The sequence below is a fragment of the Salvelinus namaycush genome, chromosome 2, assembly GCF_016432855.1.
Source record: "Salvelinus namaycush isolate Seneca chromosome 2, SaNama_1.0, whole genome shotgun sequence".
Taxonomy (NCBI): domain Eukaryota; kingdom Metazoa; phylum Chordata; class Actinopteri; order Salmoniformes; family Salmonidae; genus Salvelinus; species Salvelinus namaycush.
Window position 1 is genome coordinate 8,839,728 of NC_052308.1, and position 12,006 is coordinate 8,851,733.

The 12,006-nt window shown below is 41.3% G+C and overlaps 1 pseudogene; it reads left to right on the forward strand.

Annotated features, from left to right (window-relative positions):
* The first annotated feature begins 4,813 nt into the window (after positions 1 to 4,813).
* LOC120020332 lies at positions 4,814 to 11,637 on the forward strand (annotated as a pseudogene).
* Positions 11,638 to 12,006: the final 369 nt, after the last annotated feature.

A 12,006-nucleotide genomic window follows, 5' to 3' on the forward strand; every position in this document is an offset into this window, starting at 1 on the left:
CTTCTCCTATAGGACATATTTGGCAGTGCTATCCGAGTTCCTTGGAACATCCCTACCCTAAACACTAACCCTAACCTCAACCCTTACTTTAACCATTTTAAATGTCAACTTCAATGAGGTAGGAATGTCCCAAGGATCCCGGATTGCACTGACATATTGCTGATTTATCCTTCTACTCTACTTCATTGATGAAGGCAGCTATGACATCCAGAAAACAGATACAGATGTATAATCTTAATTTGACCAGTATTGTTGCAACAAAATAATCCTGCAGCAACGGGATTTGAACGTTTCGTACATAATGTTGCGTGTGCGATGGTTAGGCTATTAGCTGTCCAAAATCAGTCTACATGAAAAATGCAATACTGTAAATACAGTGGGGAGAACAAGTATTTGATACACTGCCGATTTTGCAGAATTTCCTACTTACAAAGCATGTAGAGGTCTGTAATTTTTATCATAGGTACACTTCAACTGTGAGAGACGGAATCTAAAACAAAAATCCTGAAAATCACATTGTATGATTTTTAAGTAATTAATTTGCATTTTATTGCATGACATAAGTATTTGATCACCTACCAACCAGTAAGAATTCCGGCTCTCACAGACCTGTTAGTTTTTCTTTAAGAAGCCCTCCTGTTCTCCATTCATTACCTGCATTAACTGCACCTGTTTGAACTCGTTACCTGTATAAAAGACACCTGTCCACACACTCAATCAAACAGACTCCAACCTCTCCACAATGGCAAAGACCAGAGAGCTGTGTAAGGACATCAGGGATAAAATTGTAGACCTGCACAAGGCTGGGATGGGCTACAGGACAATAGGCAAGCAGCTTGGTGAAAAGGCAACAACTGTTGGCGCAATTATTAGAAAATGGAAGAAGTTCAAGATGACGGTCAATCACCCTCGGTCTGGGGCTCCATGCAAGATCTCACCTCGTGGGGCATCAATGATCATGAGGAAGGTGAGGGACCAGCCCAGAACTACACGGCAGGACCTGGTCAATGACCTGAAGAGAGCTGGGACCACAGTCTCAAAGAAAACCATTAGTAACACACTACGCCGTCATGGATTAAAATCCTGCAGCGCACGCAAGGTCCCCCTGCTCAAGCCAGCGCATGTCCAGGCCTGTCTGAAGTTTGCCAATGACCATCTGGATGATCCAGTTGAGGAATGGGAGAAGGTCATGTGGTCTGATGAGACAAAAATAGAGCTTTTAGGTCTAAACTCCACTCGCCGTGTTTGGAGGAAGAATAAGGATGAGTACAACCCCAAGAACACCATCCCAACCGTGAAGCATGGAGGTGGAAACATCATTCTTTGGGGATGCTTTTCTGCAAAGGGGACAGGACGACTGCACCGTATTGAGGGGAGGATGGATGGGGCCATGTATCGCGAGATCTTGGCCAACAACCTCCTTCCCTCAGTAAGAGCTTTGAAGATGGGTCGTGGCTGGGTCTTCCAGCATGACAACAACCCGAAACACACAGCCAGGGCAACTAAGGAGTGGCTCCGTAAGAAGCATCTCAAGGTCCTGGAGTGGCCTAGCCAGTCTCCAGATCTGAACCCAATAGAAAATCTTTGGAGGGAGCTGAAAGTCCGTATTGCCCAGCGACAGCCCCGAAACCTGAAGGATCTGGAGAAGGTCTGTATGGAGGAGTGGGCCAAAATCCCTGCTGCAGTGAGTGCAAACCTGGTCAAGAACTACAGGAAACGTGTGATCTCTGTAATTGCAAACAAAGGTTTCTGTACCAAATATTAAGTTCTGCTTTTCTGATGTATCAAATACTTATGTCATGCAATAAAATGCAATAAAATGCAAATTAATTACTTAAAAATCATACAATGTGATTTTCTGGATATTTGTTTTAGATTACGTCTCTCACAGTTGAAGTGTACCTATGATAAAAATTACAGACCTCAACATGCTTTGTAACATTGTTATAAACACATCAAGGACTACAAGAGATGAAACAGGTATACAAACTGATTAACCCTAATTGCTCCTGTTAGTCACTCTGGATAAGAGTGTCTGCTAAGTGAGTAAAACAAATATAATAAAATAATCTGTAAACCTCATGGGCCTAAAGCAGGTTTACGTTGGGACTGAAGCAGGTTTTTTCATTCTTTAAAAAGAGAAGAAGCAAAAAACACTAGATGTAAAGTTAAAAGGCTCGTTGTGTCAAAACATAGACCCCTTATTAAGCTATGATGAGAAAACAATAGAATCTTCCACAGAAGTTGTGTGGATGATAATGCAGTAGAGCTCGTGCTCCTTCTAGTCTTCTGAAATCCTACTGGTATTACGTTTTCAATGCCATTGTTTTATTGCTGACTCCCTCAGAACAAAAATACAATATTATATATGTTAACTCACTGTTTTTACATTTTACCATTGGAACACATTCACCCAGTCTACGACCCTCTTCTCTGTATCGATGTGCATTACAGCAGTCATAATAGGATAGCTAGCATTGTGTACTGTAGCTTTAGAGCTGTATTAAGTGCTAATGGTTGTTGGAGGCATCCTTCATCTCCAATAGGAAGTTTGGTGAGGATGTGGAGAACATTACACTCAGTTGGTTACCGGTAATGGGATCTCTTCACCACAGCCACATAATCCCCTGAGGAACCTGACCTGGCGAACCTCTGCATGGTACTGTACTAATTCATTACTGCTATTCATAGGGTTGGTTACAGTCTCAGAGGTGTATTCACTGGCCAGTGGGTTTCTGTTGCAAAACATACCCAGAAGTCAAAACTCTAGCGGACAGATAGGGCTCAACCATCGCCCGAGCACCTTAGGCTTAGGAGTCACTGGCACTAGCTTGCTTACAATGTGTGATGAGTGAGTGTGTTGTTTCAGAAAACAAATAGGCAAATAAACGTAAAATATTTTGGCTAGAGAGGCAGTTGGAATGTTTTTACTTTGAGCACCTGTCCCCCGCTTCATCTAAAGGTGTACTGTAGATAATATACCATTTAGCAGACTATTTTATCGAAAGCAACTGACAGTAGTGTGTGCATACATTTTTCATATCGGTGGTCCCACCAGAAGTTGAACCCACAATCCTGATGTTGCAAGTGGCATGACCTACAAACTGAGCTACTCTACTGGTAGACTACAGCATGCCAACAGGTTGGTTGATCAATGGTCCATTTGACAAAAATGTGCTCATTGGCCTGAAACAGCTCTTTTAAAGGTTTATTGACACACAATAAAAAGCTTGTCACCATACCTTTACCAACCCATACATCAAAGCTCACTGTTGCTGTGTTACGATTGTCGCTCTATCATAGACACACACACAAAGCTGACTATCCCTGGGACTCAGATGACGTAAAGAACATGGGGAAGGTGACACAATCTCCAATAAAAGTGAGTTACTGTTGTGTCTGCTCACCAACAAGCTAATGCACAGAGCACGGTCTGAGGTAGGGGGCAATGTCCCCAAAGAAAGTCCTGATTCATCGGTTTCCTCCAAAAAATAGAGAATATAAAATGAATGTGTTTACGGGCAGACGTTGAAACTTCTTCTCTCCTTAATAATGGATTGAGAAGGGCCATCACAGAGATTGCTTCATTACAGCATCCTTTATAGTGGCTGACAAGACTTTCAGATTTAGACATTAACATTGCCTTATTAAAACCAAGCAAGAGAAAACAGTGTTTTAGGATAATTAAACGTTTTCGGCTTGGCTTGCTGGCAGTCATCAAAATTATGCAATGCCACTCAAATTCAATTAATTTCAGTGCATATGATATTTCAATATGTCAGTGTTTAAATTGTGTCCCTTTTTTTGCATGGCTCCATAACTATTTTAGCAAAGAGCTGGTCCAGAATGGTTAAGTTGATGGAAAGAAGGTACAGAACGGGAATGAATGTGCAACTGGTGGACAGAGTGAAGTTTTAAAAAATCACAGAAAATTATAATGATGTTTCAAAATGATAAAAGGAAGAAAATGTGTGCTGAAATGTATTCATGAGCATATAAATGTGATAAAATCACAATCATCTTCCTGTCGCTATAGAGTTACATAACTGAATGGCTACAGTTACGCACTAATGTACCATTCAAAACGTACCATATTTCACAAAAGTTATTTAGCTGGTGTATGAAATGATATCACGGATTGCAACTGAATAACTTGCACATTACATAATTCCAATTACTCCCATGTATCTTATTTATTGATTCTTTGTGATTAAGGAGACATCTATACAGGCAGGGGAAGCACTCTAGTCACACTAAAGATGATGGATTGATTAATTAATTCACCTTTATGAACAAGGCTAAAGGCAAAAAGTCAGGATACAACAATTATCTATAGGCGATGTAAGGTTCTATTTCTACAGATTCTCTGTTATTCAGGAAGTAAAAACATAATCACATCACATACAGCTCATCTGGACACAGCGTGCAGTCCAGTCATTCATGCAAAGCCATTTAAGAGGATGAAATCGGTTTTGGTTAGCACAAAAGCATGGGTGTGGGGGCAGAATGTTAGTTTCTCACAAATCCTCTTGGGTAAGTGTCAAGGTCCTGTCTGCAGTGCATCTCAGGTGACAGAAAGAGTATTAAAATGTTAAAATGGTGCCTAGGTCGCTCACATTGTCATTAGACACCCTGTTATCTTGAGTGGCAATGTTAACAAATATCCCAAACGCATGTTTTATGAGACCCACCTGCCAGACCAGTCACAGCTCCCCTCTCACCCACATGTATGCACACACAGATTATCACATACAAAAACACACACATAGCACATGCGCACCCACACACACACACATGCCATGTGCGCGCCCATATGGCATGTGTGAGAAGCTCCCTACTGTTCCAGAGGAGTGATGGGAGGAGAACGAGGCCCCTCCCCTCTAAGAGAAGGAGAGACCCAGGGGATCAGCCGGTCAGTGTGGGGCCCACTCAGTGAGTCAATGCCAGGTCGGCGACCACCCACGCTTCTCTCACCAGCAGCAGCTCAGAGAGAACACACAGAATGGAAGAGGACACAATGAAATTAGCTGAATGCAAAGGACCAACTGAAGAAGAAGATTTAACTACTTCTTAAACAATTTTTAATCTGAGGAAAGGCAAAGGGAAATCCGGGGACTTTTAAAATGTCTTCCTCCCGGTGTCAAGCCACAGGAGCATGTGGACATGATGTACATCTCCATGGAGACAGCCATAGCCCTGGCCTCTGTGCTGGGCAACGTGTTAGTGGTGCTGGTGGTCTGTACGAACCGGGCCCTGAGGGACACGTTCTGCTTCATCGTGTCTCTGGCGGTGGCCGACATCGCTGTGGGAGTCCTGGTCATCCCCCTGGCTGTAGTGATCAGTCTGGGACTGAAGACTCAGTTCTACACCTGCCTCTTCTTCTCCTGCCTGCTCCTCATCATCACCCAGGGCTCCATCCTGTCCCTAATGGCCATTGCCATCGACCGCTACCTCCGGGTCAAGATTCCCATCAAGTGAGTCGAATTACACCGGCTGTATGCTATTTACTTTTCCCAGGTAGCGTTCTGAACAGTCTGAAAACAACTGCCAACTTTACCACACAGAGGGCTCTATTTTAACGAACCTAATGCAATGTTAAATCGTAGTGCTGGCTGTAGCGCTGCTCCATGGCTAAATATGTGGTTGCTTTAAGTTGTGTATTTATAGTATTTTATGTGTTGCGTTGTCATCAACTCTAATAAGAATGTTAGTCCGTTTTAGCCTAGTTTGTTAAATAGCAGGAGGAAACATTTTCTAAATATGGTGAATTTGTTTGCAGTCCACATTGTTCTAAGTAATTGCATGGCTTCAATATGGAAATGCATTGTTAACATAGGCCTACTATAAAATGCATTATGTCTGAGACATGGACATGTCAAACGTTGTCACAATTATTTATAAAGCCCTTTTTACATCAGCAGATGTCACAAAGTGATTATAAAGAAGCCCAGCCTAAAACACCAATGAGTAAGCAATTATGGAATGCCGTTTGGGTATTTGCGTGTCAAAATAACACTATTTGACACGTCAAATAACACAATTCTATTATAGAATGTTGTGTATGCTGAATTTGCACGTGCAAGCCAAGCGCCACAATTACGATCAGAAGCACTACAAGCACACGCCGGCCACGAACGATGTGTTTACAATCCCGCGTTGGTAAAGAGGCATATTTGTTCGACCGAATGGGAAAACGTCTGTGTGAGCATCTGAAATAAAATCAGGATCAAACGAGCAGGATTAAAAAATAGGCAAATATCTTTGATACAGATGTTAGAACTGTGAAGGATGGTTTTGTTCTCTTTTAACATAAATATATGCCTTATAGAAGTAGGACATGTTAATCACAAAACATAGCGTGACTGCAGAAAAGCTGTTGTTAATCTAGGGTGTCGACTGTGCTAACCAGAAGGTTGAGACAAGATGGAAAAATGCTGAATAACAAGAAAACAGGAACTGAGGAATGTGTAGAAACCAACAAATCAGTTCAATCTTCACAAGCACCATTCCGGTCATTTCAATCCTGAGTGCTGTGACTGGACACCACCGATAGGCTAGCAAGTTTAAAACCACGCTAAGCCTCTACTGTGACAGGCCAACTCTAAAGTTGGAACTAACTCTGGAACAGTATAAAAGAAGATGTCTGTACTATTTCAGTCAGTTCTCTGCTTTACCCTGCGTGGTGATACAGTGAACCCGTATATACGAAAATTGCATTTACCATTTATCACTTGTGTTAAATAAAGATAATTATAGTATAATCAGTGACTCTGAATCACATTATATCCTGATACCAGATTTGATTGACGCAACCTTTCACAGAACTTCGGCGGTAGATAGCTAACGTTAGCACTAATGCAACCAGCCTGAAAACAATGACCAGTAAAAACTGCAGTCATTTTCAATATCCTTAGCAATGATTTAGGAATCCTTGGGCGTAAGTATTAGCTAGGTAGCCACTTGTTGTTCGCCTATTGACATTTAACTTCAGTTCATGAAAATAACTAGCTAGCCGCTACTTGGCCCTGTTGCCCAGAGCTAACGTTATAAGCAGCCAGCTAGCTTCATCTGGCTGGTGAGGCTTGACCGGACCGGGTTATGTGTTGTGAAGCCAGCCACAATAATGATTAGCCACGCTAGTGGAATTTTCAGTTCGCCTTCAAAGTAAAGGTTTATCTTTGAAAGTGACGCAGAAAGTTACAATTGGTGGAATCATGCCATATTTAGACTAGATAATGTTTAACAAGGTTGTAATGTGGCGCAATGAAATGGTTTATCAGTCTACTCGGTGACACTAGGCAAGTTAGTTAAGAACAAATTCTTATTTACAATGACGGCCTACCAAAAGGCAAAAGGCTTCTTTTGGGGACGGGCTGGGATTAAAAATAAATTAAAAAAAAAAAGGTCAACAAGTTTATTTGACACGTCAAATAATGTTATTTGTATTAACTGCCTTGATTTTGCTGGACCCCGGGAAGAGTAGCAGCTAATGGGATCCATAGTAAATATAAATGACACTTTTCTTTTGAAGGCTAACCGCAAATACCACTATTGTGGTTTATCCTTATTGTGGCTAGCTTCACATAGATGGGTCCTATTTAATCAAATAAGAACTCTCTTATAAATTAGGGGTATTTTAGATGATGACACCTTGCTAGATAGTTAGCTAGCTAACTATAACTACTGAAACAGATTATGTCGTTTTGCTATGTTTTTGGGGAAGAACATTGTTTGCATCCATCAGCTATAGCTAGCTTCTTTTTTTTACCAGCAGTGCCCAGAGCTTGGGGAAGGGCAGGTGGGCGAGGCAAAACTTTACCAGCGTCATAGCATAAGTATCTATTAATCGTTGTGACATATGAAATACAAGTGATAGTGTAATCAATGTGTAATAACTACATAAAAAATGTATGAACGTGTTAAATTATTATGTGACTAATATATGACTATTAGGTCCTGATTGGTGGGCTCCCGAGATGCACTACATACCCTGGTTCGATTCCAGGTTGTATCACAACCCGGCGTCCCAATCACAGCCGCACAATTGGCCCAGCGTTGTACGAGGTTGGGATTTGGTCTGAAGTTGGTACCAGTTTAAAAAAATGTTTTTAAGTAATGTAAGTATGGAGGTAGTTTTATGCCTACCCCAAAAAAGGGGTTAAACTCAAACTCAATACAACACATTAATGAGTGCCACTGTCCATATTTTCAAGCATAGTGGTGGCTGCATCATGTTGGTATGCTTGTAATCATTAGGACTGGGGAGTTTTTCAGAATATAAACGAAATGGAATGGAGCTAAGCACAGACAAAATCCTAGAGGAAAACCTGGTTCAGTCTGCTTAGATACTGGGAGATTAATTCACCTTTCGGCAGGACAATAACCCAAAACACAAGGTCAAATCTACACTGGAGTCGCTTACCAAGAATACAGTGAAAGTTCCTGAGTGGCCGACTTACAGTTTTGACTTAAATCTACTTGAAAATCTATGGCAAGACCTGAAAATGGTTGTCTGGCAATGATCAACAACCAATTTGACAGATCTTGAAGAATGTAACAAATAATCAATGGGCAAATGTTGCACAATCTACAATGCTCTTTGCATTTTACCCAGAAAGACTCACAGCTGTAATCGCTGACAAAGGTGCTCCTACAAGTATTAAATTAAGTCAGGGGTGTGAATACTTATGTGAATGAGATATTTCTGTATTTCATTTGCAATACATTTGCAAAAACTTTTCATATAGGATTGTCTATAATGAGATTGATTTTGCTTTAGGGCAACAACTTGAGTATTTTACTGTATTCCTAGTGAAGAAAATGTTCTGTTAATTCTAATTACACGTTGATGACTTAAATTACACATTGATGACTTAAATGCTAACTTTTATTTGTAATTTAAAAGCCCTGTTTGTGGTGTGAGGGATACCAAGGGAGTGTGCAGTAGCAATCTAAGTAGAATTTCTCTCAGACTGCTGGGAAGCCATATATCTTCGCTTAGTTTAATAGAAATCAATGGGCTAGACATTGAAAGCTTTTAAGTAAATAAAAATGTTCCTGTCCGTCCCAAGGAGTGACTTTTAAGGCTGGTTCGTTGGGCATTTTTGGCAGAGTTCCTCGTGTGTCTCATTTATTTGTAGTGTCATGTGGACAGGGGAGTTGTGTAAGAGAGCAATATATGGTAACAGCAACTTACTATCAAAGGTTCCTTCATTTTGTTGTTTTATATTAAATTATCATCAATGTAGTTTAAAATTGATTTATGTCATACTACCAACTTTTGTGTTCTCACATAAAAATCTGAAACCAATGTAAATATACTAAACAAAAATATAAACGCAACATGTAAAGCGTTGGTCCCATATTTCCTGAGGTGAAATAAAAGATCCCAGAAATGTTCCATACGCACAAACAACATATTTTTCTCAAATTTGGTGCACAAATTTGTTTACATCCCTGTTAGTGAGCATTTCTCCTTTGCCAAGATAATCCATCCACCTAACAGGTGTGGCATATCAAGAAGCTGATTAAACAGCATGATCATTACACAGGTGCACCTTGTGCTGGGGACAATAAAAGGTGACTAAAATGTGCAGTTTTGTCACGCAACATATGTCTCATGTTTTGAGCGAACGTGCAATTTACATTCTGACTGCAGGAATGTCCACCAGAGGTGTTGCCAGATAATTGAATGTTAATTTCTCTACCATAAACTGCCTCCAACGTCGTTTTAGAGAATTTGGCAGTACCTCACAAAGCAGACCACGTGTAACCACGCCAGCACAGGACGTCCACATCCGGCTTCTTCACCTGCGGGATCATCTGAGACCAACCACCCGGACAGAGGATGAAACTGAGGAGTATTTCTGTTTGTAATAAAGTCCTTTTGTGGGGAAAAACTTGTTCTGATTGGCTGGGCCTGGCTCCCCAGTGGATGGGCCTTTCTCCCAAGTGGGTGGGCCTATGCTCTCCCAGGCCCACCCATGGCTGTGCCCCTGCCCAGTCATGTGAAATCCATAGATTAGGGCCTAATTTATTTATTTCAATTGATTGATTTCCTTATATGAACTGTAACTCAGTAAAATCGTTGAAATTGTTGCATGTTGTGTTTATATTTTTGTTCAGTATAGATGCTTGGATTTACTTAACTCTCAGTATTTTGCATTCTAAAATCAATATGTGCCAAATTTGGTGACACTTTATAAATCGCCTTCATTAAAAATCTGAAAGCAATATAGCTTGCATTTTCTTATCTCTCAGTATTTTGCATTCTAAAATCGATTTGTGCCAAAATAAAAAAAATCTATATATTGTATTATTATTTGTTGACATTTTATAAATCACATTCAAAGAATAAATTAATCCATTGTGCTTCTGTCACATAATAGGTTTGACAGCCTGTTAGCTTGAGTGGCACTGACACAATACCATATTTTAACCTTTATTTAACTAGGCAAGTCAGTTGAGAACAAATTCTTATTTACAATGACAGCCTACCAAAAGGCAAAAGGCCTCGTGTGGGGATGGGGGCTGGGATTAAAAACACAAATAAATGAAATAAAAATATCGAACAAAACTTAATACATGCATAAATTAATGTAATCACTAATGCATTACACAGAGATGGTGTATCATTGGTATTCATAAAATCTCATACTTAGCTCCTTAGAACAGCATGTACTGTAAAAATGCATGCCTGATGCATCCAGCAAGCATCTTAAACAAATGGCTTATGGAAAGGTTTTCAGACATATTTGTCTGGAGATAATCAAAAGTCTAAGCTAAGCTTCACCTCCAGCTGTTTTGTATGTTCTATGTTTGTCAATGTACTGTATAATTTTTCAAACTGACTCTGATAATTCCTCTGGTCCTCTGCAGGTACAGCATTATCGTGACCCAGAACAGAGCATGGGTGGCAGTGTTCCTATGCTGGCTCCTCTCTGCCCTGACGGGGATGGTGCCCATGTTGGGCTGGCACAACGAGCACACACAGGGTAACCTGAGCATCACCAGCGATGACATAATAGTTTGCAAGTTCACCAAGGTCATGCGTATGGACTACATGGTCTACTTCAACTTCTTCGGCTGGGTGGTGGTTACTCTGACCATCATGATCGCGCTGTACGCTGAGATCTTCAGGGTGATCCGGAAGCAGCTTAACATGCGTGCCGAGGCCACTTGCGACACCAGCAAGTACTTGGACAAGGAGCTAAAGCTAGCCAAGTCCTTGGCGCTCATCGTCTTCTTATTCGCTCTGTGCTGGCTGCTGCTGCATGTCATGAACTGCATCCTCTTCTATTGCCCGGAGTGTGGGATGCCCAAGAGTGCCATGTATGTGGGAATCTTTATGACCCACATCAACTCTGCCCTCAACCGGCTGGTATATGCCTTCCGAATACAGCGGTTCCGTGCCACGCGCTGGTCCAGATCTTCCACTGCTGCATGCTGTGTAAACCCACAGAGAACAGCCCTTGCCCCAACCAGCCCAGCCCACCACCCCTGTTTGAGAAAACCCCAGTCCACCCGTACCCACGACCTGCCCTGTTGATATGCTACTCCTGCGAAATGTTGTGTCAAAGAAGTAGTCGTAGTGCAATAATAAGGAGACTTCTGCTTTCCAACCATCATCTGGGATGAAGGATACAGCATATGGACTGCAGTCTGTTTTGTGATGGCCCCCATTAGTGGACTAGACTCCAACGAAAAGCACTTCACTGAATTATGAGAATTAAGTTAATTAACATCTCGTTAACATTTGCAATAGGCACCTCCTGGGAAAGTCAATCCCGTAAACAGGAAGACTTTAAATGCCAGTACCAGCCCATTTCCGGGTCCATCTGTACATTTCCTTCAGTGATAACATATCAAAGAAAGGAGAGGGTAGAACGGTGGAATCTGCATTTCGCCACTTTCACAAATAACTGGTTCTTCAGGATTAGCTGAAGGACTTGTCGAACATGTAGGATGTGTTCTTGGGCAGAACGGGAAAAAAACAGGATGTTGTCG